At 43.2% G+C, this 5,955-nt stretch overlaps 1 non-coding gene across 1 annotated transcript; it reads left to right on the top strand.

The window, feature by feature from the left end:
* Positions 1-422: 422 nt before the first annotated feature.
* Positions 423-529, top strand: LOC141609542 (small nucleolar RNA R71). The gene has a single exon (XR_012527462.1). It is a non-coding gene; the product is annotated as a small nucleolar RNA R71 (small nucleolar RNA).
* The last annotated feature ends 5,426 nt before the right edge of the window (positions 530-5,955 follow it).

Raw genomic sequence — 5,955 nt, 5'->3', positions numbered from 1 at the left:
CATCTTGGACATTCTCTTCATAGCCACCGGTATAGTTGTTGGCACACAAGTCATAGGTATGACCGCTCCCTCCACAAAGCTCACAATTTGAAGCTTGAACTACTTCCTCCATGGGTGGCCCATATGAAGTCGCGGCTTGGTGCACTTGATTTCTTTGAAACTTTTCAAATTGTTTCGTGAGTAAGTCGAGCTTGGCATTTGTCTCGGAGTTGGAGGAGTTTTCCTTAGGGAACTTCCCATTCCTTCTTAGCATGTTTCCTCTAGAACCATAGTTTGCTTCCGAATCTACCATTTTCTTGATCAATGTCGTGCCTTCTTCATCATTCAAGTGATCAAATCCTCCCCCCGCGGAGGCATTTACCATCTCCTTAGTCCTCGGTAGCAAAGTTTGAAAGAATGTTTGAGTGATGTACCATTCCGGTATTCCATGATGGGGACAACTTGCTATTAAGTCTTGATATCGATCCCAAGCTTCACCTAAAGACTCCCCGACTTCTTGTTGAAATGTATGAATCTCATTACGGAGCATTGCGGTCTTTGATGAAGGGTAATATTTGGCCATGAATGCTTTAGCCAAGGCATCCCATGTCGTGAAGGTATCCGGGGGGTGAATGTTCAACCACCGGTCCGCCTTCCCGGTCAATGAAAACGGAAACAACATCATTCTCAAGGTGTCCTCGGACACTCCATTCTTTTTCATCATTAAAACCTTCCTTTTAAACTTCCGGAGGTGAGCATGGGCATCCTCTTCAATATGTCCCCCGAACAAATCCTTCTCAATCAACCCGACTTGGGCGGGATGCATTTCAAAGTTGTTTGGGGCCAAGGTGCCAAAATTAATAGGGTTACATGAATCATTATGTTTAGGCCGGTTATGATCTCTAAGAGCCATTTGTGGTGGTGGATTTGGTATATGATGGGTTGGAGATTGAGGTGGGCTAGGAAGTGGAAAATTGTGGAATGGATTTTCTAGTAAAGTCTCAATTGTGATGTTTGGTTGAAGTGGGGTTGTGGTATCAACGTTTTGTGGGATGTGTGAATTTAGTTGGTCAATGTTTGCTTGAGGGGAATTATTCCTAACTCTTTCAAGGGTCCTTGTCCTCAAGGTTCTAAAAAGCCTTTCGGGGTCGGATTTGAAGAGTAGAGCTTGGTGATGGTTCCTTCTAGGCATACACTTGACAAACCGTTAGTCTCCTAGTGTTTTTACACACTAGGGGAGGTCAAGAAATCACACACTCTACAAAGAACACACAACTACTAAAACAAACTAACAATTGAGATAAGACTAAAGCAAAGACTCAAAAAAAAAAACTAAGCATAACCTAACGCCATCCCCGGCAACGGCGCCATTTGATGTGTAAGAATTAACGATAGGGTCAAGTCGCTTACCACCAACAAAATTATAACCCAATTTAAGAGTAAATCGGGGTCGAACCACACGGATGGAGGGGGTTTCTACTTAGTCTAAATAAGAGTCTAGTCTAGTCAAAAATGAAGAAAAAGGGTTTTGTTGTAAACTACTTGATGCAACCAAACAAACTATTGTAGAAATATGTGTTCAATTGATTAAAGGCTAGGGTTTTCAGGGTTATCTAAATGATCTATGGGCAAACAAGTCGATTTAAAGAGTCTATGATGAAGGTTTGTCCTAGGACGGGATTCAATCTCTTGATTATCCTATAGGTGATTACCAACTCTCATTGAGCAACAACCCATTCTAAAGCATGCAATAAGACCACCACAAACTCTCATTTAATGGAGGAATTAAGCCACAAAGACAAAAAGCACAAGTTCTCACTCACACAATCCATCAAACACCTTGTATGCAATACTAAGAAAGAAAAATTCTACACCAAAGACTCAAGATAATCAACCTATCATGCCCAATAATCCCATTTAGACTCCCCCTAAACTCTAGAAGGGTAACTACTCACTCATGTCAAAATTGTTCAAGCAAATAAATGGAGAAGAGCAAACAACAAAAAGAGATGACATAGTAATGATTCTAACAATTATGAAAGGCAAAACAAAATGTAAACAATTGATTAACAAAGTAAATAAGGGAAGAGATGTACCAACAAAAGTAAAGATGATTGCTTTGATTGAATAAATGAAGGAAATCCTCCAAAAATCTCCCAATACAATCCTCAAAAACCAAGTGTAAACAATTGATTCTCACTAATACTAACTAATTTTACTAAGTAATTAATAATTATTATGGAAAGATTAAAGCTTGATTAAGGAAAGATTACAATAATTAGGGAAAGTTTTCAGATCTAGGGTTGTGTCTACAATTGATTAGGGGAGGGGTATATATAGTGTTTCATTGGATTAAGAGAGGAAATGAGGAAAAAGCCCATTTGCGTGCTGCGTAGTCCTGTGCCGGCCAGCCGGCTGCCGGCCACCTGTGCCGGCAGCGAGTTCTTCAAAAACTGGGAAAAATAGATGTGGTGTATTTCCCTGCCGGTGGGCCGGCTGCCGGTCTACCGGCAGAGAATTCTCCTTCTTGACTTTTTCTTCCATTTCTTCATAAGATGTTGCTCCCTGCCGGTTACCCGGCTGCCGGCTACCTATGCCGGCAGCGAGTCCTCTGAAACTTTGGCTAAAAAATGTTCTTCATAAAGCCTAAGTGTTGGGCGTGTGTTCCCTGCCGGTGGGCCGGCTGCCGGCCTACCGGCAGAGAATATCTCTTACCTTCTTTTTCTCCTTTTCTCCTCACAGCAGTATCCTCTACCGGTGGGCCGGCTACCGGCCTGCCGGCAGAGGACTATCCTCAGCTCCTTATCTCCATTTTCTTCATGTAAAGGCATTGAAATGCCTTCCTTGCCCCAATTCCTCTATACTCGACTCGATTCCTGCAAGAGGTTACACCAAATCACAGGTACGGGGATTGGGCACAAAATGCAAGGAAAGACACATGAAACCGACTCGATATGAGTCGGAATGCGTAAAAGAAAGAGGGAAATTTGGTGCAAATAAATCATATATCATTTTTATCTGTATATGATTTTCGGGGCGCGTCCCTAGTTGAGTGGAGTCACTTGCGGGAGTGGCACGCCCTTGATTCGCCTTCTGTGGAACCCGCCACAGAAGGGATGTGCACATTAATGAACATGGGTTTATCGCTCGATGGAGATGAGCGGGGATTAGGTGGGATCGGCTGCGGTCCTCCACTGGCGGTGTGGAGTATCTGTTGCGATGTGTACTCTGGCAAGACTACACACTTTAGTGTGTAGTCAGTTATGAGGAGATTGAATATGGAGTTTGGGGTTTGGTGTGACGATTGAGTTGTTTGACTTTTGTCTTTTGTGATTTATGTTGTGTAATTAGTACTGACCCCGCTTATTGTTTTAAAAACTATAGTGATCCATTCGGGGATGGTGAAGTTATTGAGCAGGTTTTATTTGAGGCATTTGGGCTAGCTGGGATGAGTCACAACGAGCAGTTTAGAGTCTTCCACTGTCATACTTTAGTTGTTTGAGACATTTGGTTTTGAGAACATGTATCGTACTTTTAAGAGTTTTGGTTTTGGATATGTAAACACTTTAAACCTTATTGCTATTTAAATTATGTTTCTTTATTGTCATTTGATTATCATTGCCTCGGGTAACCGAGATGGTGACGTTTCTATGCTTGAGTGGTCCTGGTAAGGCACTTGGAGTATGAGGGTGTCACAAAGTGGTATCAGAGCGACGATCCTGAAACCTGTAACCAATGAATCTAATGAACATAGGGAGTCAAATTAAAATGAACCCGGGGTAGAAGTTGTAGGAGCAAATGCAAAGGCTTGGGAGACGTCCCAAAGCCGCAAACTCACCATACAATTTTGAACCGGTCACATGGGGTACGTGTCAGGGTCGTATGTGTTGTCTTTTGGTTTGTATGTGTACATAGTAGCATGTGGTGTGAATTGATGGATGTGTGGAGTAGAAGTTGAAAGATATGTGATTTGTATACCGAATTGGATGAAAAGCATGTTGGTTGTTTATAATATGGCATATTAGTGGTGTGAATAAATCGTTTTGTTGATTTTATAACGAGTTGCGTGCATGCGTAGTTGTTGTTATTTTATAGAAATTATATATTATGTTGGGAAACTAAGATGAACACGCGGGTAGTGTATACGATTCTGCGTAGCTCGATCGAGTAGGTGAGGTACTCGATCGAGTGGGTGTAACTCGGTCGAGTAGGTAGTTAAGTGTTTTTCTGGGCAGAATCGTGTTTTTGGGTACTCGATCGAGTACATAGGGGCACTCGATCGAGTAGGGTCCGCTCGATCGAGTGGCTTGTCAGCTCGGTCGAGTATGTTTTTGAGCAGAGGTCTGATCAGGTTCTGGAGTCGTGGCACTCGATCGAGTAGGTTGGGCACTCGATCGAGTGGGTTCTGTTACTCGATCGAGTGGGTTCTGTACAGGTCATATGCGTGTTTTGGGTTATAGTATGTGTGTTTATGTCTACCTTTTCCTATATAGTTACGAGATGCCGCCAAAGAAAATCGCCTTGTATGTTAGAGCTGAGAACATGACGATTGATGATATAGTAAAGATGTTGGAGCACCAAGATGCTCTTACGGAAGCATTGAAGAAAGTGGGAAAATATAAGGAGGTTGATCACTCCAAGATCAGCATCCACATAGCGAGGTTCAACCCGAAAGAGTATAAGGGAACTGGGGAGCCAATTCTTCTGGATAATTGGCATAGGGAGATGGAGAATATCCTAAAGTTGGTGCACTGCCCGGATGAGTTGAAAGTGGAACAAGCTGCGTTCTACTTGAGAGAAGCGGCAGGTGAGTGGTGGGATAAGGTTAAGGGGAGTGCTAGGGAGATGTACATGAAGCAGGGTCTACCTGCTATACCTTGGGATGAGTTCAGGAAAGCCATGAGACGTGAGTTTGTACCAGAACATGTGAGGAGTAAGCTGAGGTTGGAGTTCAATGAGTTTAAGATGGTATCTGATATGACGGTGGCTGAGTACTAACGTAAGTTTAATAAGAAGTCTAGGTACGCTGAGGATATGGGGCTGAGTGAGTAGAACCTAACTTGAGGTTTGAGATGGGGTTGACCCCCAAGATAATGGAGAAGCTACCGGTGGGAGTCCTTATAGATGTTAATGAAGTTTATGAGAGAGCTGGGAGGGCTGAGAGGTTGGTGGAGATGACCAGGGAGAGGGGAGCTGAGAAGAGAAAGGCTGAGAGCGAGGGTGGAGGCGAGAGGAGATTCTGGGGTTGCCACCGAAGAGGGAGATAGATTTCATTGTTGAGCTGAAACCGGGGATGGGGCCAATCTCTAAGGCGCCGTACCGTATGGGTCCTAAGGATTTGGAGGAGCTAAGGAAGCAGTTAGATGATTTGATTGAGAGGGGATACATTAGACCTAGTGTATCACCGTGGGGAGCACCAGTTCTATTTGTGAAAAAGAAAGATTGGAGCCTGAGGTTGTGCATAGATTACAGGGAGTTGAACAGAGTGACAGTACTGAAGAACAAGTATCCTTTGCCAATGATAGATGACCTGTTTGATTAGTTGAGTGGTGCAGCAGTCTTTTCTAAGATTGATTTGAGGTCGGGGTACCATCAGGTGAAGATTAGAGAGGAGGACATAACAAAGACATCTTTCACGTCGAGGTATGACCATTATGAGTATGTAGTGATACCATTTGGGTTATCTAATGCACCAGCTGTGTTTATGGATTTGATGAACAGAGTCTTCAGTCAGTTTTTGGACAAGTTTGTGATGGTTTTCATAGATGATATTTTAGTCTTTTCTAAGACTAAGGAGGAGCATGAGGAGCATCTGAGGATTGTGTTGCAAACCTTGAGGGAGCATGAGTTGTACGCAAAGTTGTCCAAGTGTGAGTTCTGGTTGGATAAAGTTGCTTTTCTGGGGCATGTGATTTCTAAAAAAGGGGTAGCTGCGGATCCTGCAAAGATTGAGGCAGTTACCAAGTGGGAAGCACC

This window comes from Silene latifolia, chromosome 10 (genome assembly GCF_048544455.1).
Source record: "Silene latifolia isolate original U9 population chromosome 10, ASM4854445v1, whole genome shotgun sequence".
Taxonomy (NCBI): domain Eukaryota; kingdom Viridiplantae; phylum Streptophyta; class Magnoliopsida; order Caryophyllales; family Caryophyllaceae; genus Silene; species Silene latifolia.
Note: the sequence above shows the minus strand (reverse complement) of the source record. Positions and strands in the feature narration are given on the sequence as shown.